We start from the raw sequence: 22,152 nt of genomic DNA on the forward strand, positions 1-22,152 counted from the left end.
TGAGTGTCTCTTCCACAGAAATGATCTAAAATGTGAAAAAAAGATTTCATACATGAAGATGCTTATTACAGCATTATGGTTTGGAGAAAACAACCCTCTGCTATCCAACAAAAGAAAAGTGGTTCAGTAGAATAGATTAAATTTGCTTGGTAATATGTTATACGATTATTGAAACTAATCATGAAATCTAGCAACATGGGAATGCTTGTGAAATACAGAAAAATTTAAAAAGCATGATACAATATTATATAAGTTTTCCAAAATGTTAGTCAAAGACAAAAGCGGTAATAATACCCATTGTTGGCTAGGGTGTGGGGAAGCCAGAAAACAATTTTTCTGATGGGGATCGATGAGGGACAATGTCTTCCGAGGGCACTTTGGCAATATATTTTATAGCCTAAATATTTGATGGATTTGACTCAATCCGTATAGAAATTTAGCCACAGAAAATAATCAAGAATATTTATAAAGATGTAGGTACAAGGATGTTTATAATATTTTAAAAAGATAATAAGCTACATATCCAGTAATAGGGGATTTTTAAATAAATTAGAGTAAATAAAGTAGAATGTTATATTCTCGTTAGAAAATACAATAGAAAAACATTAATAAAGTAGTCACTTATTAGACAAAAAGTGAATAGGAAGAAGTATCAACTGTAGGACTTTTAAAAAGCAGCATAGACAGAAAATTTATGGTAAAATATAAAAGTGGTTACCTGTACAGTAGGTATATTTATTTTCTTAGTTTTCCTTTTTTAAGTTTCCTGATTTATTTCATAAAGCAGAAAAAAACTAATAAAATCTCTTTCAAAAGTATTGAGAACATTGAACACCAATAAAAAATAAATTTATTATAAAAAAAAACAAAAGCATTGAGAAAACACTGAGAAAATATATCAAAATGCTATTCAAAAATCTACTGGGAGAAAATTAGATTACGGAGAACGTAGCACAGAATTTCCTTCCTTTTTTCTCTTTTCCAGATTTTCTGTAAATTGGTTACATTTTTTCAGTAATATTAGTAAAAGATAAAATATTTATATTGAGTGAAATGTAGAGCACATGTGGTAGTGACTTTTATAATTAAAAATTGTATTTTTAAAATGCTTTCTGCAGCTCCTGCTCCCCTGGTATGAACCTGCCCAGGTCCTGCCCTCTTTTCATTCACTCCCCTGTCACTGGGTGAGGGCAGCATTCCTGTGGTGGGGACTCTCCAGCACCCAGCGCTGATTCAGCAGCTGCTATTCTCACCTTTATCCAATGGCAGAAGAGCCTGGGAGGTCCACTTGGTTCTCAGTTCTTTAACTTGTGGGCGGCAGCTCCCCAGCACCCCAGGGCATCCCCTCTCACACACACACTGCAGCTCAGCCAATAAATGCCCTTTCCACATTCTGAGACTTTTCTAGAAGTATGACCTGGGTTCCATTCTCAACATCTTCCATTAACAGCATTCATTTCCTTCCTGGAGCCTCCCACTTCCCCATCTGTAAATGATGAAACCCCAGTGAAAACCTCTCCTTACGTAGATATTCTAGTGCCCACTGCCGCTGATAGCAACAATGACAACAATACAACAGCACACAGTAAGAATGATAGCCACCCACGTTACTGACCGTTTGAAACCGTGCCAGGCATCCAGGTAAGTGCTTCTACCTGCCTGACCCATCTTTTCCTCATAACCAGTCAATAAACAGTATTGTCATACCTATTTGGAGGATGGAAAAGCTGAGGCTAAGAGGGGCTAAGCTAGTCCCTACCCTCAGAGAAGGGGAGAATGGCTGAATGCCACAGGAAGACTCTCTGGTGGATACCTAAACCTCTGAGCCCACTCCACAGGGGTCTTCTCTGTGAAGGCCACCCAGGGCTGGAGGTGACCCACCAGGAGCGACAGTCCTTAGGGCAGACCTCAGACCTGTGGCTTTCAGCTACAATTCAGTCAGAGGGTGGACACCAGAGGCTGGGTCAGTGGTGATGTGGCTTCTGTCAGGGCAGTGAGTGAATAAGAGTATCTGGTGCTTTCTGAACATCTACACGTTACATTTCTTTTCTTTTTAATTTTTTTATTTTTTTTTATTTTACGCATTACATTTCTGGGAACCAAACTCAACATGTCAGTGGATCCAGTTCTGAGGGAAGAATCTCTAGGAAGTCCAATTTAGGAAAAATGATTATAGCTTGCATTTGTCTAGCACTTTACAATGTATAAAGTTCCTCTACATATTTTATCTCATTTGATCTTCATAATCATGCTGGGCTTGGGTATGATTATCAGGAAACGGAGAGGTTAAGTGGTTTGCCTAAGGTCACACTGCTAATAAGTTGCAGAGCCAACTGGAGATTAAATCCAGCCTTTGACTCCTGCTCGGGTGCTCTTTCCACCCTGCCCTGCAGACTCATGTGTCTTCTGACCCTTACATTTTAGGAGCTTCACAGAGTGGGTGGGTTGCCCCTCAGGTGCCAGGAATTCGGAACCCCAGCCTCTTTCTTTGCTCCTCACTCCTGCTCCCCATCACCCCATCTCCAGTCACCTCCTCCTTGTCCTCGGGCCTCTCAAACCCTCTTTCATCATTTGCATTTTGAAACTGTTTCCTTAATTATTCCCCTGCTGTTGGAAACCTGCTCTTCCCCCTTCTCTGTGGCATCCTTTGATTTATCTCTGTCTGGATAACAGCTCCCCGATTCTCCTTGGGGAATCCAATTTTCATTCATTTTTCTGCTGAGCTAGATTGATATAGACCCTCTGCCCTGGTCCATATTACTCATCCCCACGGAGAGAACCAGAGAGACCAACCCTCAGCCCGGCCCCTGGGGAGCCACTGTCTTGTTCAGGGAGCCACAAGGAGTTCTCCAATAAAAGGACAGGGGCCTTTGCTCTTCCCCATCTGTCCACCCAGTCCTTCCAGTCATTTGTCAAGGGCCCCTTTCGTGAGCCCACCACTTTGTCATTTGTCTCCTTCTCTTCCCAGAACCTTCCAGGGATCTGCCCCCACCTCCAGGATGCTGATCAGAAGGCAGTTGCTGCTCAACCTAACCCTGCCCTGTGTCCTTGACACAGGAAATGAAGGGACATGGAAAAGAGATGGTTCTTTACTTGAGTATCTAACTCTCGAGATAAGATTCTGAGTCAGTAAGTGGCTGAGAAACAGAATAAGATGAAGGCACCGGGATCCTCAGAGGAAGAAGGAGGGTGACAGTAGCTAACACTTACATCACCAACACTACTCTGAATGTTCCATAAATTTTAACTTATTTAATCCTCATGAGCCCTTGAGGCAGGTATTATTATCTCCCTTTTACAGATGAGAAAACTGAGGCGCTGAGAAGTCAAGTGATATGCCCAAGGTTGCACAGCAGTAGTCAGGGGAGTCAGATTATGATCACAGGTAGTCTGGATCTAAGTTTGCCAGTACCACCAGCATCATCATAGAGCTCTCATTTGAAAGTCTACGGGCATACCCAGAGCCCATGGGTCCACACAGAGCCCATTACCTGGCAAAGCCAAGTCCTCTGAGATCCATCTGTGCAGCCATCACATCCCATGGCCTGTGTGCATGAGAAGTTGGGGAATGGGGATCCCTGGGTGGCGCAGCGGTTTGGCGCCTGCCTTTGGCCCAGGGTGCGATCCTGGAGACCCGGGATCGAATCCCACATCGGGCTCCCGGGGCATGGAGCCTGCTTCTCCCTCTGCCTGTGTCTCTGCCTCTCTCTCTGTGTGACTATCATAAATAAAAATAAAAAAAAAGAAGTTGGGGAATGAATCAGGGAATTTGGTCTCATTCTAATTTCAGGGTTTATTCTCTTTATTTACCTCCAAAAATCTAGAGTATCTTAGATCATTCCCTAATTCATGCACTGACTGGGCATCTATGGTATGCCAGCTCCTTGCTAGACCCTGTATGACAATGACCTGGAGTGCCAAGTGCAGAGGGTCCATAGCTTGCTTTGCTCCAGAAATCCCAGCATTCCTGTGAGATGGTGTCAGCAAAGTTCCTTGGGAGCAATGCCTTCCTGATACTGGGTGGGAACTGGAGAATGGGTAAGCAAACCTTTGGGTTCTGGTCTCAGAGTGTCTGCGTTCAAATTCCAACTTGGATATAGCCTAAGTGGGACAACTTTGGCAGCATCCTTCTCATTGACTAATTGGGGTAATAATAGCAGTCTCCTCGCAGGTGGCCGCAGAAAGCACCTAGGAAGCTTTTCCCTAGAAAGGTTGCCTGGCATCATTATTGTACCCCTTTTGTAGTATTTTGTCTGTTTTTCTTTCTTTTATATATTTATGAGAGAAAACAGGGGACAAGAAACTTCATTGAGTGTTTTCTTTTTTAAAATTATTTATTCATGAGGACACACAGAGAGAGGCAGAGACATAGGCAGAGCGAGAAGCAGGCTCCTCGCAAGGAGCCTGATGTGGGACTCGATCCCAGGACCCCGGGATCATAACCTGAGCCAAAGGCAGAGCCTGAGCCACCCAGGTGCCCCTTCTGGAGTGTTTTCAAGCAAAGACTAGCACTTTGGAGCTCTCCTTTCCTATAAATGTTAGTTGGGGAAGAGGAAGACCAATGGTGGTGGGGGGGGTCATTCTTTGGGAGTGAAGGAGACCTGCTCCTACAGTCACAACCTGACGTCCAGACGCCAAATGGCACCTCAGGTGAAATTTTGGCCATCTTATGAAAATCTTCCTGACATCTAGGGCAAGTGATTTTTAACCTTGCCAACTTCACTTGCCTCATTTGCAAAGTGGGGGTAAAACCTGCCTACAAAAAACAAACAAACAAACAAACAAACAAACAAACAAACAAAAAAACAACCTGCCTACACTGTAAGGTCTAGTTGGATCACAGAGAATGTGTATAAACCCAGGAGCCCAGTGCTCAACCCACAGAAGGCACTCACATGTCCCCATGGTGGTTCAAACAGTGACCCGCAGTATTAACCAGGTGACTCTGCTCCTTCTGCCTGCTTCTGCACGGCACACTGAGATCTTCTTTTCAGAAGCTACTCTGCCCATAATATCCAGATTTTTTTTAAAGAACCTGGACTCTGGTGCTTTACAGTTTGTGTAGGTCCGCCACATACCTTTTGTCACCCATGCCTCCTAAGATAGGTAGGGCCCCTCATATTAGGACCACGTTCCAGATGAGGACACTGAAGTATAGGGAGGGAGAGCTGTCTGCATTGCTGGATGAGGGCTCAGACCCACACGGTCCACTTCTCAGCTTCTGAAGAGGAGGCTGTAAGGGGCGGGGCCAGGGGATGGGGGATGTCCAGCCTGGCTCCATTTGAAAATAACTGCAGGTGTCAAGGCTAATCTATAAAATAACCCTGTCATCATCTTGGCGAAAGACTTTTATTGGAGGAGCTTAACTCAGCGGTTTCCTCTCAGGAGCTGACTTACAACCAAAAAATGTAGATGTGTTAGATGTGGGCAGAGGAGACAGGAGATGGGCCCAGGAGGTTCGTGGGGAGAAGTGGTGAGGCAGGGTCAGATTCCCGACCCTGGAGCCAGGTGGGCTACACTGTCGATGCCTGCTGGAGGGTTGCCCACTCTCAGCCTCCATCTGCTGATTTGTATAATGGGAGAGTAATAGTACCTGCCTGAGAGTATTGTCACAGAGGGCTGTAGCCATTTAGCACAGGGCCTGGCACGTAGAGAGTCCCCACTGAGGTTCAGCTATCACTAGTATGAAAGGACAAGGAGCTTGACACCTTTTGCATCTCTCACTCTTGGCCTCCTGCCCTGCTCGTAGCCTTGGCTTACCAGGAAGGGGCTTGCCCTTGGTCAAACAAATCTTTCTGATTAAAAACACAGGTCCCCAGAGAAGGGCCCGGGATACTATAACTGTGGCCACTTTTGATGGTCAAGGAAGAAATACTGAGAGCTTTGGGGGACAAAGGATTTCTCCAAGACCTCACCCAAGGAAGGTTTTCTGTAGAAAACATAGATCCTGGATTGACTCTACATCTGAGTTTTATGGCTATGAGAAGTTAAACTCTCTGAGCTTCTGTTTTCCTGTGTGAATTGGGGATGATAATACTCAGATCATTCTTCTGAGAAGGGGTTGTTGGGGGATTGTATGAGATCCAAAATGAGAGGCTCCTGAGGCAAATGCTGCGTGAATGCTCATTCTATTCCCCGGCTCTTGCACACAGAGGTCCTCAGATTTACTATGCACATAAATCACTGGGGCATTTTGTTTAAATACAGATTCTGATTCAGCAGGTCTGGGGACCTGAGATTCTGCATTTCTAACAAGTTGTCAGGCCATGCTGCTGGCCCATGGGCCTCACTGTGTGGGGATGCTCTAGGACTCTGCTGTCCATGGCAGTGGCCGCTAGTCACACAGGGCTACTGAGTACCGAAATGTGGCTGGTCAGAAATGAGATGTGCGAAAAAGGCAAATTACAGATTGGATTTCGAAGACTTAATACAAAGAAGAGAATGTAAATATCTCATTAAGATTTTTAAAACTTTTATTACATATCAAAATGATAATATTTTGGATATATTGGATTAAAATAAATCTATTATTAATTTCCCATTTCCCTTCCTTCTTCTTCTTCTTTTTTTTTTTTTTTTTTTTTTAGCATGGCTACCAGAAACTTTAAATGTAACAGTGCCTGGCATGGTATTTCTATTGGATAGTGCTATTCTGGGGTATTTAGACTTGGGTGTGCTGCACACCCACCCACACACACACAGCAGTCCCTTTTCCTCCTAGGACCTAGCACAGTTTCTGGCACCAAGTAAGGGACTAATAAGCATTTGCTGGGTGAATGTGCGAGAAGGATCCCCACAAATGTAGCCCCAGAAGAGGTGGGCCCCACACACTGATGAAGGGACCTCAGCTGCACGAGAGGGGCTGAGCAGGTGGCTGTGCCTGAAGAATGACCATCTCCCCCTTGCAGTTGACCCCGACCTGCCACCCATCCATTCTCCATCATCCTTAGCCCTACCTTCTGCTCTTTTTAAGGCACTGATGGCAAAGAAAAAAGGAATTCTAGCGCTCCCTCCTCAGAGCTTGCCAGATAAAGAGGATAGTCATGGGATTGCCTGGAGTCCAAGGACCAACCACTCTGTGCCACACAGGCTTCCGGCCCTCCCCGAGAGCCACCCCAGCTAACCTGTTCCCCTCCCCCAGGTTCTCTTCATGGTCCTCGCCCCATCCCTGCTTGGGGGGTGGGTGGGGGTAGGAAAGCCCAGGACCACAGGGACACAGGCAAGACATGAACTTGTACAGACTTCCCTGAGCCCCTGTCACAGCCTGAGATGCTCTCAGAGAAAGAGATGGAAAGCAGCTTCTGAAGCTGCTCCCCACCTCCACCCTGGAATTAGCAAGGAGGAAGAAAGGACAACTCAGAGTCCAGCTTCCCACATCTTCTACACTCTCAGTGACCAGCGTCAGGTTTCAGGACACTGCAGGCTGAGAGCTGGGAGTGTGGGGTGTCTGGAGGAAAAACCAGCCCCAGGAAAGGCTCTAGCGAGTCAAGAGTGACCCTGGGGTCCTCAGGAGCTGAGCTCTGCCCCCACCACAGGACTCTGAGCTCATTTCTGCCCCCTTCCACGGTGCCCTGAGTGTGTGTACACGAGGCCCACACCATCCCGCTTCCAAATCTCCCATACCCCCTCCTACTTCCCCTCTAAACCTCTGCCACTGAGCAGGACAAAGAGAATTCTCGAAGCATATGAACTTACCAGAGGTCAGGGGAAGAATCTGCCTTCATGGTGAGGGTTTGGAGGCAGGGAGTGGCTGTTGTCGCTGAAGGTGGGCAGCTCTAGAGGGGAGTCAGAGTCTGGGAGGGGAGCTGCAGCCCCATCTGGGGAAGGGGCTCGGTGGTGGGGCGGGGGCTGTTCCAAAGGAGGAGGCCAAATGGATGGATTTGGACAGAGCCCGGAGGAGGCCCCTCTCGTCTTTTCTCTGAGAGAAGGTGCTCTGCTCCCCCCTGGAAGCTGGGGAAATAAGGGTCTGTCTGGGGGAGGGTAGCAGAGGGGCTGGAGACCGCCTCAGAGAAAATTAAATTGCACTTGAGGGCAAATTCTATTAGGGAATAGAGCCTGTCTCTCAACAGCCTGCGTCCATTTAGGTGATTAGCTCAGCCCTGCACCTCCACCCCAGAGCCTGGTGAGCTCTGTCCCTCTGCTGAAGGAGCCAGGCTTGTGGCCTCTGGGGACCCAGCTGCCCCTGTTCCCCGCTCCCGCCCCCCCAGCCAACCCTGGGAGGACCCTTCACTCACAGCCCCCCAAGCTCTTTGAAAGTGGCCAGGATGGCATGAGCACCCCAGTGTCCGCCTAGAACATTCCTGGGTGATTGGGGTGTCCTGGAGCATACACGGGAACCAAGGGCAGGTGACACCAGAGAGAGAAAGGGGACAGGACTTCCCCTGCTGAGGGAGGACCACTGGGTATAGGGATGGTTAGCGACTGGAAAGCAGGAAGGATCCGGGTACAAGGAGAAGAGAGAAGAGAGAAGGTGTCTGGGTGAGGGAATGGGCAAAAATAAAAATGGGCAAGAGGCAGAATTCGAATCAGCAGAATTTGAAAGTAGCTACAGAGAAAGAGAGGTGACCGACATCTGGAGAATGTCAAACGTAACGATCAGTGAACAGAATATAATGGTAAGTGGTATCATGAATTCATCTGTAAAATGGGCATAATAGTAATAAATTGTACCTTATAGGGCTGTTGTGCCATTTAAATGCATATTCTAAGGGTTCTGGAAATGTTGGGGCTTAGTATTAGCTATTGGTTCCGTGTTCATTCATGCTGGATCCAAGCTTTGGAGGCAGCCGAGCTTCCAAATCCTCACCATGAAGGCAGGATCCAAGCTAGATCCGAGGCGCTGGGCTGGTCCACTTGCCACCCCCTACCTCCTAGCTGCAGTGGCACCGCAGGTCCCTGATTTACAGGCCAGTCTCAGCTGGCTGGACCCTCCCCCAGACCCTCTGGCCATCTGCCCATGGACATGGTCTCTCCTCTCCACATTGACCAGTGAAAGAGTTTGCTTGATTTCTTTCAGTTCCAATAAAATAATTTAATTTGCTTAATAAAACTTTATTTAGCACCTGAAATGTTTCCTGAAGACAACAGTGCCCAGTTTTTCAGAACAAGGAGAAACATAGGTGCATACAACATAAAATGAGCTCTGAAACCACATACAGGGGCATAAAGTATTGTGTCTGACCTGTGGCATGAGTTGTTCTAGCAAATGTGACCCTCCTCTTCCAGGCTCTTCTACGGCCCACCCAAGTGCCCTACCCACAGAATTCCAGCCCCAGGTGAGCTTAACCTTTAAACCAAGGGTTAAACAGTGTGTTTATGTTGCTGGGGTTGTTGTACTGGACCACATAGCAAGGGATTTATGTTCTGAGGGGTGGGGAGTGTTCGGAAAGCGAAGGCCCTGAGGGAGGGAAAAAAAAAGTGTGTGGTGTGCTGGCGACAGGGATGTTCCCAGTGTTGAGGCTGCAGGTTCATCATATTGTCCGTTGTGGCCTGAAGAGGGAAGCCCAGGCACCTTCTGCAATGCCCTCCAGCCTGCCAGTGGGACTGCTTCTGCCCAGAGATGGGCTCCAGTGAGCCTCTATCCAAAGTCTGCCCCGCCAAGGTTCTTGGTGTATCCTGGGAACTAGCTGGTGTTGCAGATAGCCTGGAGGCTGCTTGTCTATCTCCCAGGGTCCGGGCTTCCTGGACTCAGACACCCCAATAGCGTTGACAAGGCCACTGATCCCTAAGAACACCCTAACAAGGGACAACTTGCCCCTTAGGATTCCAGCAGTCTTCATGACAAGAATATCCCTGATAACACATTCCTGCCCTTGACTGGACTTGGGTACCCTCACCTGGGTCCAGGCACACAGGACCCTCTTGGGCAGCTCTGAGAAGGCATTCAAGGTTCTCATTGGCTTCACCCTCCAAAGGCGATCTTACTGCAAGAGGCTTCAGCGCTGCGGCCCCGGGCACGTTGTTTAACCACAGGAAAATGGAATAACACCCACCTCTCAGGATGACACATGAAAAAATGATGCTCAGTGCCGGGCTCTTGAGAGGTGCTCTTTAGATGGGAACAAATGTTGTTATGAAGTTCTTTGCCCCTTTCTTTACACCTCTCTGCTGACAGTAAAGAAACAGTCTTATTTACCATTATGCTTCCAGCTCCAAGTACAGGGCCCAGCATATTACAGTTTCTTCCTAAATATTTGTTCTGTGAATGGATGAGGGAGAGAGGGAGGGAGTTTATAAGTCATCCATGGCTACAGCGCAACAGCGGGAGAAGCCTGAGCACATCCTCCCCCGGGCAATGGTGAGGCTCGGAGCAGCTGCTCCCCAGCACTGAGCACCGTTGGTGGCCCTGTCAGGCCTGGTTAGGCTGTCAGACCTGTTATTGGTGCGGTCGCTGGCTGGATACTCACAGTTGCGGCTGTCAGGGCCCCGTGTACCTCTTACCCCTAATGGGCCCTGGCTTTTTATGGACTTCCTGCTCTCCCTCAGCACTCTGTAGACTTTATTACATGGGCCTGGGCTCTGTGATGAGCTAAAGAAGAAGGGGGAAAGGCCTGGGATGGTGATCCGGACACAGAGGCACAAGAAAAGCCACACCAGCCTGGTGCTTCAGCCACAGCCGCTGCAGTGAGCCTGGGGTTCCCTGTGTGAACCCTCAGATGGCTTCCCCAGGTCCGGATGCAAGCTGCTCTTCTCTTCCTTTCTAAATGCTGGTTCTTCCCCAGGCCCACCTCCAGCGTTGAGTCCCACGCACCTCCAGCATCACAGAACCAGTCCTGAGCCTGGAAACGTCTGAGTGGACTCCCAGCCCAGCCCCTGCCCCTGCAGAACCACGTCTGTGCACCCGTGCGGGGCAGGCATGTGGCCTCTGTGTGAACACAGCAGGGGTCCGAGGCTCTCTCTTTTCAAGGCCATTTCCAGGTGGTTCTGCATGGGACTGTTACTATTCCCACAAAGTCTGCCTTTGAATAAGTTTGGTTGAAAGTGTGGTTTTGCTGGTGTGTGTGTGTGTGACGTATGCTTTATATATAGTAGCACTTACATTATTGCAAGGACTTTCAAAAGGACTTTAGCATCTGGAGTTACTTGCTTTTCCACCATTTCCTTAACCTGCAATGATAGGAGTAATAGGTGATCTCCACAATTAGATCTTGGCTTTTTCTTTTCTTTTCTTTTAAGATTTTATTTATTTATTTATTTATTTATTTATTTATTTATTTATTTTCTTATATTTTATTTATTTATTTATTTATTTATTTATTTATTTTCTTATATTTTATTTATTTATTTATTTATTTATTTATTTATTTATTTAAGATTTTATTTATTTATTCATGATAGACGTAGAGAGAGAGACAGAGACACAGGCAGAGGGAGAAGCAGGCTCCAGGCCGGGAGCCTGACGCGGGGCTCGATCCTGGAACTCCAGGATCACGCCCTGGGCCAAAGGCAGGCACTAAACCGCTGAGCCACCCAGGGATCCCCTAGATTTTATTTATTTACTCATGAGAGACACAGAGAGAGAGGCAGAGACATAGGCAAAGAGAGATACAGGCTCCATGTAGGGAGCCTGATGTGGGACTTGATCCTGGGACTCTAGGATCATGCCCTGGGTGGAAGGCAGGCACTCAACCGCTGAGCCACCCAGGAGTCCCTGATCTTGGCTTTTTCAAAGGGGCCCACTGATGTCCTGCTGGCTTTCAGATCTGTGACCCTTTCCTGAAAACACAGTAGTGAACTGCTCTCAAAGATTTAGTTACAATTCAGGTGACCGTCCTTTTCGAGAACATCCACACCACGCCACACACTCATACACAGAGTAGACCTTTGGTGTTCATAGGAGTCAGAAAAGACCATGCAGTAGTGCGTCCCACAGGTGACCCCTAATGAACCACATCTCCAGTATTTGTAACCTTGTGGAGTCCCCTCCCCTCGAATCTGGGCTGGGTCTGTGGCTTGCTTTAACCCACAGAATGCAGCAGAAGGGACATTGTGTCACTTCCGGCATGAAGCTTTGAGAGGGCATGGCCATTGGGCAGAGGGGCTGGTCCCTTGTAAGATGTTCAACTACAGCGCTGGACAGATGCCATGCCAACAAGCTCACCAGAAATGGTCTACCAATGTACAAATCTTACGGTGTTTCTGAGAACCCAAATTAAAAGAAAACATATACAAAACCCACTTTTTAGTATCTTTCCTCTCCCTGGGTGGCTGGATGCATCTGGGGCACAGAAAGCCCAGTCAGCCTGGGGCAGAGGAGGAACAGGGTCCTAGCAAATTCAGGAAGTGTTTTACATCCTGGCGGGAGAGGAGGGTATGTTTTCACTCACCAGCCACTAATTGAGGAGCCAGGGTGACAGAGACACAGGGATGGAGAGAATGTAGCCCCTTTCTCCCCGAGTTCTCAGAATTCACAGTCTGATGGGGGAGGCCGGGTGGTCAGCACACACCTTCAGCAATGGGAGGGGAGCAGCAAGAGAGGAAAAGGATGGCGCTTACCATGGCCTGCACTGGAGAGGAAGAGCTTGACTGCAGGGTGTGGCTCAAGGAGAGTCAGGGAAGGCTTCTCAGTGGAGGTGACCTTTGAACCCAGGCAGGCACTTGCTGAGGAAGATTTTGGGGTGGGGAGAAGAGCACACACAAAGGCCTGCAGATTGAGAGAGCTTGAGCCTCGGGGATGTACAAGTCCTAGGGTCCAGGCTGGGTGGGTTCCCCTGGGGGTGGCCAGAGAGGCAGCTAGACAACGGCACCAAGCTCTTACATGTTATGGGCTGAGAAGAACTTGGACCTCAGGCCTGGACTTCTCACACCGGGGACATCTTGCTAAAAAAATCCCTGAGGAGGAGCCTGGGTGGCTCAGTTGGTTAAGTGTCTCTTGGTTCCGGCTCAGGTTGTGATCTCAGGGTCGTGAGATTGAGCCCTGCATCCGGCTTGGTGCTCAGTGCAGAGTCTACTTGACTTTCTCTGTTCCTCCCCCTTGCACTCTCGCTCTCTCTCTCTCTTATAAATAAATAAATAATATCTTTTAAAAATGGGGGCATCTGGGTAGCTCAGTTGGTTTAGAGTCTGCCTTCGGCTTAGGTCATGATCCCAGGGTCCTGCTCAGCGAGGAGCCTGCTTCTCCCTCTCCCTCTGCCTGATGCTCCCTTTGCTGTGTTCTCTCTCAAATAAATAAAGAAAATCGGGTATCCCTGCCTTTGACCCAGGGTGTGATCCTGGAGACCCAGGATCAAGTCCCACGTCGGGCTCCCTGCATGGAGCCTGCTTCTCCCCCTGCCTGTGTCTCTGCCTCTCTCTCTCTGTGTCTCTCATGAATAAATAAAATCTTTAAAAAAGAAAGAAAGAAAGAAAATCTTTTTTAAAAATTAAAATAAATACTGAGGCTATGCCCTCTGAAACATCCCCCCAGCCCCTGTTACCTGCAGAGTCCAATCCAGACTTCCAGGCCATTCTTTCAGTCCCCTGCTTAGGCCATATCCTGCCCACACATCCTTAGTGCTTTCTGCCCCTCTTTCCTTCCCCTGCCCCCCACAGGCTACTTTCCTGGTGAACCCCTGCTCTTCTTGCCTGCCTTCCTCCTCCAAAGCCTCCTGAAGAGGAGGTGAGTCCTAGGGGCCCCACAGCACCCCAGCCATTCTGTGGGGCATCCACCAGGCTGACGTGTAAGGGATCCCTTTACAGGTCAGTGTCCCTTTCTGGACTCCACGGTCCTTAAGGGCAAGGCACCTTAATAAATATTTGTTATGAAAGTTACTGCCCACTCAACGCTTTCCTCTATAAAAAGGACACAATGTCCTTTTCTCCTTCTCCTCCTCCTCCTCTTCCTCCTCCTCCTCCTCCTTCTTCTTCTTCTTCTTCTTCTTCTTCTTCTTCTTCTTCTTCTTCTTCTTCTTCTTCTTCTTCTTCTTCTCCTTCTTCTTCTAGACTTATTTATTTGAGAGAGAGAACAAGTGGAGCGAGGGGCAGAGGGACAAGTATGCTCCCCGCTGAGCCCCTGCTCATGTCAGCGGACATGAGGCTCGATCCCAGGACCCTGAGATGATGACCTGAGCCCAAGGCCACGCTTCACTGACTGAGCCACGCAGCCATCCCAGGAGCAGCACTTCCACATGAGATCGTTAGCTCTGCTGTCTGAAGCGTCTGTGACTGTGGCCCCCTGTTGCAAGTCCCCCGACCCCCCAAACATATGTACAACATTACTTCTGTCTTTCCAGTCACAGGCATAGGACAGCGGTGACAGGAAGCGTGTGGCTCCAGTCACAGGCTGGACCCAGAAAGGAGTTCTCCCACGGAGAAGCAGAATTAGCCGGCCCTGTCTCCCCCAGGCCCAGAGGTGACAGCTTCCTTTAGGCGGGTAATCCACCATGAAGGCTGCATTTCACACTTGCCATTCCCGAGCAGGCCTGCGGGGAATTGCTCCTGCCGAGTGAAAATTGGAACTCGTCAGGGTAATTTGTCCCTTTTACCACACATATTTCAGGGCTGGTGCTCATGATCGGACCTCTGACTGGCCATGAATCAAACTGGTCTCCGGGAGCCCCTCACCCGCAGCTGGCAGAGGGCGTGGGCAGCCGCCCAGCACACCCGTCATCCTCCTGCGGTGCCGGGACTGATCCACCTCCCGCCCCGCACACCCACCCCGGGTGGGGAGACCCGCGCCCCCCACCTCAGTGCCCGCACCCCCACCTCAGTCCCTCACCCCCCACCTCAGTCCCCACAGCCCCCACCTCAGTGCCCGCACCCCCACCTCAGTCCCTCACCCCCCACCTCAGTCCCTTCACCCCCACCTCAGTCCCCACACCCTCACCTCAGTCCCTGCACCCACACCTCAGTCCCTCACCCCCACCTCAGTCCCTCATCTCTCAACTCAGTCCCCTCACCCCCACCTCAGTCCCTCACCCCCACCTCAGTCCCTCACCCCCACCTCAGTCCCTGCATCCCCACCTCAGTCCCTCACCCCCACCTCAGTCCCTGCACCCCCACCTCAGTCCCTCACCCCCACCTCAGTCCCTGCACCCCCACCTCAGTCCCGCACCCCCACCTCAGTCCCCGCACCCCCACCTCAGTCCCTCACCCCCACCTCAGTCCCTCACCCCCACCTCAGTCCCCGCACCCCCAGCCCAGCGGGTTCCCGCCATAACCTCTGCTCACTCCCGGGTGGGCCTGTGCGGCCTCCCTGGGACAGAAACTTCTCAGTTAGGAGCTAAGAAATCTGCGCTTCACCTCGCGGTTTGTGCTTTTTGGTCCTTAAGCGGTGCTCTTCCAGCCCAGGTGGCAACCATGGGCTCCCGAACCTTCTCTTACTAGCTTAGGAACTTTTCATCGTTCACGGGGAGGTCGGGGAGGTCTTAAATCCGTCTGGGCTCAGCCTCGGAGCAAGGCGGGGCCGCCGTGGCCCGCACACCCGAGCCAGCCTCCCGCACCCTTGACCGCCTTACAAAGTTCCCCGCCTCGTGTGGCACAGGTCCATGTGGGCGTGGGTCTTCCTTTGAGCCTTTTATTGGGGTTCCTATGGTTAAAGTCACACTTACAAAAAGTCCTCACAGGGCAAGTCCCTTCTTTACTCTCTTTCCTCCCCCCAAACTGACTTGGTGATCCCGGGCCTCCAATTCCCTATATTCACTTTGGAATCAGGTGGCGGAGACCCCACGACCCCAAAATCCATCTGGACTTTGACTGGTGTTACACGGACCTTCAGGTTAAATTGAAGAGAACTTTTCTCTCTACATTGTTGGTCTGCCCGCCCCTCGGCACCGAACGTCACTTCAGTGACACCTTTGGGTCCTCAGCGAGCGCGGCCCGTGTTTCTCCGTTGCGTCAGCGCGGGTGGGATCCTGTTCACGCGCTTCTCTGCAGACTGGAGCCTGTCTCTTCCCGCCACCTCGTCACATCATGGAACCAGAGACCCTCTTTTACTCCTCCCTGGGTCCCGAGGGCCTAGATGCTCTGACCCCACTCTGCTGCTGAGGAAAACCCCAGAGGTCGGGAAAAGGTGAACCTGCTGCGGCGGCTCAGGTGGCCCGGCTGCGGCTGGCCGGGTTCCAGGGAGGACCAGTGAGGAGAGGCCTCCTCCCCCGGAAAGTCCCGCGGCTGCCAAGGCAGGGACCTGGCTTGGAGAGAAAGGCTGGGGCAGCCGGGGCGCCCGGGGAGCCAGCGAGCCCGGGAAGCAAGTCAGGGGCGCCAGACGCTGCAAGTGGAGCTCAGGGCGGCAGGTGCGGCCCGAGGCAGGACACTGCGGGTGTGGGCAGTCTGTGCCTGTGACGCCCGGGGGTCCTGGGATGTAGCATTAAGTGACACACTGGGCGGGGGGGGGGGGGGGGGGCGCATGGCGTGTGTAGTGTGTGTCTCTCCCTGTTATCTGCAGAGAATGGGTCTGAAAGGACACACGAGAAGCCGGTGGCACTGTGGGCTTCCCGGGAGGGGCCCTGCATGCTGGCGGGCAGGCAAGGACAGAGACCTGGCACTCTAGGTCCGCTCCCCTCCTCCTCCTTTTCTTCTTCTTCCTCCTCCTCCTCCTCCTCCTTCTTTTTTAAAGATTTTATTCATTTATTCATGAGAGACACAGAGAGAGAGAGAGGCAGAGACAGGCAGAGGGAGAAGCAGGCTCCATCAGGAGCCCGACGTGGGACTCGATCCTCCGTCTCCAGGATCATGCCCTAGGCTGTAGGCGGCGCTAAACTGCTGAGCCACCAGGGCTGCCCCCCCCCCAAATTTTTTAAAAGATTTTATTTATTTATTCATGAGAGACACACAGAGAGAGGCAGAGACACAGGCAGAGGGAGAAGCAGGCTCCCCATGGGGAGCCCAACGCAGGACTCGATCCCAGGACCTTGGGATCATGACCTGAGCCCAAGGCAGACTCTCAACCACTGAGCCACCCAGGTTCCAGAACAATGTAATTGGAACATTACAAAAATGTTCCAGTTTTGACACATGCCTTCAGTATCCATATGTATATATGCATCTTCTTTTTCAAAAATGAGATCATACTATATAGAACTGCTCTTGTAGGGGATCCCTGGGTGGCGCAGCGGTTTGGCGCCTGCCTTTGGCCCAGGGCGCGATCCTGGAGACCCGGGATCGAATCCCACATCAGGCTTCCGGTGCATGGAGCCTGCTTCTCCCTCCGCCTGTGTCTCTGCCTCTCTCTCTCTCTCTCTCTGTGACTATCATAAATAAATTAAAAAAAAAAAAAAAAAAAAAAAAATTTAAAAAAAAAAAAAAAAAAAAAAAAAAAAAGAACTGCTCTTGTAGCTTCGTGTTTTCACTTAACAACATGGTGTGGAGGTATTTTCAGCTTTAAAAGTACACATCCAGGGGTGCTTGGCTGGCTCAGTGGTTGAGCGCCTGCCTTGGGCTCAGGGTGCGATCCTGGGGTTCTGGGATCGAGTCCCGCATTGGGCTGCCACGGGGAGCCTGCTTCTCCCTCTGCCTGTGTCTCTGCCTCTTTCTCTGTGTCTCTCATGAATAAATAAATAAAATATTTTTTTAAAAAATAAAGGTACACAACCAGATTTTTTCTAGGGGTTGAGTTGTATTCCACCGTAATGATGTACCATAACTTAATCACCTCGTATTTTGGACTTTAGATCAAACTTATTTTGATATTACAAATATTCATCATTTAGCAGATCTTAGTGAATATCCTCAATTACTTTCTTAGGACAAATTCCAGAAATAGAATTGCTGGATCAGAAGTTATATATTCTCTTAAGGCTTTTATTTTTTTTAAGATTTATTTATTTATTTATTTATTTATTTATGATAGACAGAGAGAGAGAGAGAGAGAGACAGAGACACAAGAGGAGGGAGAAGCAGGCTCCATGCCGGGAGCCCGACGTGGGACTCGATCCCGGGACTCCAGGATTGCTCCCTGGGCCAAAGGCAGGCGCTAAACCGCTGAGCCACCCAGGGATCCCCTCTCTTAAGGCTTTTAAAACATATTGCCAGTTATGTTATATTACAAATGACACATTTCCCAAAGTTTTCCCTCCTACAAGCAGTACATGAGGATGCTCCGCAGCAGACTATGCATTTTTAAGGTGGCCTCAACAATCTCTCTGATCTCACATGGTTTTCCAGAAACTGACCTGCCAAAAGGTGGAGTCCAGGACTCCTCCCCTTGAACCGGGGCAGCCCTTTGTATCTGCATCCTGGGGGAGACTTTATGTCTGTTTGTCTGTCTCAATCAATGGAGTTTAGCAACAATAACACTACGTGTCTTCTGAGGCTCTTACTTGGAAACGCCATACACTTCCGCCTTGTTCTCTTTGGATACTTGCTCCTGGAGCAGAGCCCGCAGGCTATGAGGAGGTCCAGGCAGCCCCAGGAGAGGCCCATGAAGAAAAGACCCGAAGCCCTCTGCCCACAGCCTAGCTGAGCTTCCAGGTGACAGCCAGCATCAGCTCACCAGACGAACTGCATCCGAGTGTACTGCACAGGGCGGAGATGAACCATTTTCTGCTAAACTCTGCTCAAATTGCACATTTGTTGTTGTTGGGTTTTGGCTTTTTTTTTTAGAGTTTGGTGTGGGTCTTTTTTTTTTAATTTTATTTTTCTTAAGTAATTTCTATACTCAAAGTGGGGCTTGAACTTAACAACTCCAAGACTGAGTCACATGTTCCACCAACTGAGTCAGCCAGGTGCCCCCAAAATGCGGATTTGTAAGCAAAATCAAGGACTGTTTTTTTTTTTTTTAAGGATTTTATTTATTCACAAGAGACACACAGAGAGAGGCAGAGACACGGGCAGAGGGAGAAGCAGGCTCCATACAGGGAGCCCCATGTGGGACTCGATCCAGGGACTCCAGGATCACGCACTGAGCCGAAGGCAAACGCTTAACCAGTGAGCCACCCAGGCATCCCAAGGACTGTTGTTTGGAAATGCTAAGCTTTGGTGTGGCTTGGTACACAGCAATGATAACTGATACACCTCATTTTTCCCTCCCTCGAGCTAACACCAGACATTATCTTTTTTTTTTTTCCTTTCATTTTCTGCCAATAGGAGAGACAAAAGTGGCACCTCTCCTTTGGTCTTCATATTTCAGCCCATTATTTTCAACATGGCTTTAATAAATTTCCCTGTTTACAATAGAACTTTAAAAACCTTTAATCCTCGTTATCTTCCCTGTTATTCTTTCTTTTCAAAAGAAATGTTATTTATTGCAAAAATTTGAAAAGGTATTTATGTCAGAGCCAGGACTAGGGTGAGGCTATGGAGATACCCAGGACCCCAAGTTTAAGGGGCGCTTGCTCTCAGGGCCCAAACCTGAGGATAAGTGTCTCCTTAAATTTTGTAGCGTCCCAGCCCTGATTCCAGGCCACTCTCATCTCGCTTTCTAAATATAACCACTGGTCAGGGTTTGGTGTAGATTCTTCCAGACTTTGTAGACAAACATTAACGTTTATATATCTCTATATAACTACATACATTTTAATTTTTTAAAGATTTTATTTTTTAATTATTATTTTTTAAAAGACCTATTTATTTTAGAGAGAGAGAGAGAGCATGGGTGGTGTGTGTGGAGAGAGAATCTTAAGCAGGCTCCAAGCCCAGCCAGGAGCCTGACTTGGGGCCCAGTCCCACAACCCCGAGATCATGACCGGAGCCGAAACCAAGAGCTGGATGCTTAACCGACTGAGCCACTCAGGTGCACAAGATTTAAGTAATCTCTACACTCACCATGGGGTTTATAACCCCCAAATTAAGAGTCGCATGCTCTTCTGAGTGAGCCAGCCAGGTGCCCCACTACATACATTTTAAAATAATATAGTAATAAATAATAGTATTTATGTTTACAAAAATGCATCCCTCTCGGGCATCTTTTTATGCAAACTGATCTCATTCTTAGGATTGCATATTTCATAATAGTCATATGCCTTTATCATATTTAAGGTACATATTTTCCCAGTTTTTTAACATGTAGCTTGATTTCATTTTTAGATTTGTTTTTTAAAGATTTTATTTATTCATGAGAGACACAGGCAGAGAGGCAGAGACATAGGCAGAGGGAGAAGCAGGTTTCCTGTGGGGAGCCCGATGTGGGACTCGATCCCAGGACCCTGGGATCACACCCTGAGCCAAAGGCAGACGCTCAACCACTGAGCCATCAGGTGCCCCATCTTAAACTTATTTTTAAAAAATTGGTGTTGTCAAAAAAAAAATTGGTGTTGTCAAGTAGATCAAACGCTCACCTCAGTTACATTTTCAATTGTTTTTATGCTTACAGAAATAATATTCAACTATATTTTCCTATGCCTTATTCTCTTTACATCACTGTGTATGGCGTGAAGGTGGGATCCTAGCTGAGTTTTCCTCAAATAATCAATATCCTCAACATCATTTGCCCAAAGGCCCCTCCCTCTTTCCAGGCAGAACTACGTGAACAGCCGAAGCTTTGATGGTTGAGGACCTGCTGAGGACGGTGCAGAGCAGATCAAGCTAGACAAGGTTCTCTGCGGTGGCAGTGGCTTACAGCTGACGCTGGTGAGAGGCAGGTCATGCTCTCCTGGTGGCGGAGAAAGTGGTTTCACAGGTGGCCCGGAGGCCCATTTTCCTCTGGAAGAGCCTGGCAGCCCCAGGGAAAGGCCTTTTGCTTCTCAGTATAGAGATGGGCAAGTCTTGCCAAAGAGATACCTGGAAACTTGCCAACTCAGTCAAATGGATCTCACCCTAAAATCTAAGCAGATGCTCCTTGGGTCTTCCTTGACTCCCCCAAGGTCAGCACCCCTGTGGAGCTCCCCCTCAACTTCATCCCCTTGTGTTAGTGGAGGGATCCCCCCAACCCCACCCCCAGCCTTTGCCTTGTGACTTCTAGATCCTTTCCCTCCTGCCTGGGACCCAAGCCCGGCACACACATTCCCCAGGCAGAGGCAAAGCCTAGAGAGAAGGGGCCAGGAAGGGAGAGCAGAGAGACTGGGCCACCAATCTCGTGTACTCCAGCCACGCTCCTGCAGACACTCACTGGGGGTGTTGTCTTCGAGAGCAGAGACGGAGGCTTTGAGAGGGGATCTGCATGCGGTGAACAGAGTCGCTCCAGGAACTGGGATCCTGAGGGCATGAGGCAGGCCACTCATTGTTGAGGAGGTGGCACTGCCGGGGGCCCCGTCAGGAGGGCTAAGACCCAGGGCAGGAGAGAGACGAATGAGAAGAGCAGTTGTTTTTCCTCCTGGGTGTGAAGGACCCCCTCCACACACTGCCACACAGAGGTGGCAGAGGAAGAGAGGAGGCAAGTGGGAGGCACAAGCTGGACTAGGTTGGAGAAGCCAGGAGAAGCCAGGGCCCCGCACTGCTGTGGGGGCTGCAGAGGCAGGCCGGAGGAGGAGGCAAGCCAGGCACAGGGGATCAGGGGTTTGGTGACTATGTGAAGGGGGGAAATCCTATCAACCTGCCTAAGAAACAGCCTTTGCCTTCCTAGGAGGTGGGGCCTAAAATGAGGCAAAGGGGAAGAAGAGGGACTCTAGGGTGGGGTCCTTGGGCTGGCCCTGGAGCTGGCTCAGGAAGGCAATCCAGGGGGGAGACTCAGGCAGTGCTGGGGCACAGTGCAGGACACCTGTGGGGTGCTGGTATGAGCACTCCCTTCTCATGGTCATCCTGGGCTTCCAAGAGGGCACAAATCACAGAGGCTGTGATTTCCTTTGGCCAGAAGTCCTTACTGGAAGGCTCTGAAGGGACATGCCCCCTCGCTGAGCTGACAGGAAAGCACTGTAGAGAGGTAAGGCACCTTAGAGACCATGAAGCTTCATCTGAGGCCTTTATCTTAGAGGTGAGGAGGCTGGCACCCAAGAGATGAAGGAGACCTCCTCCTCCTTCAACTGCTGGTAACCAAGGGTCAAGGTTGTGTGGGTCCCCTAGAGCCCAGTCCTTACCCCCACACCCAGGGAATGATGTGAAGCACCTGCCCCCCACCCCTACCCCATGCCAAGGCTGCCCAGGAGGAACCAGGCTTGGAGATGGGGCCACCCCCTGGCTTCTCATCCTTCAGCTCTCAGGGAAGCCTCCCCCAATCCTCCTGCTGGTCCCTCCTTAAGAGCATTGAGCACATTTTTCTCTCTTGTCTCTCCCCTTTAGAGTGAAGCACCACAACAGTGAGAACCCTATCTTCTGTGTATCCCCAGCTTTAGTCCAGGGCAACACTGAAAAAAACCCTTAAAGTTC

This window comes from Vulpes lagopus, chromosome 1 (genome assembly GCF_018345385.1).
Source record: "Vulpes lagopus strain Blue_001 chromosome 1, ASM1834538v1, whole genome shotgun sequence".
NCBI lineage: Eukaryota > Metazoa > Chordata > Mammalia > Carnivora > Canidae > Vulpes > Vulpes lagopus.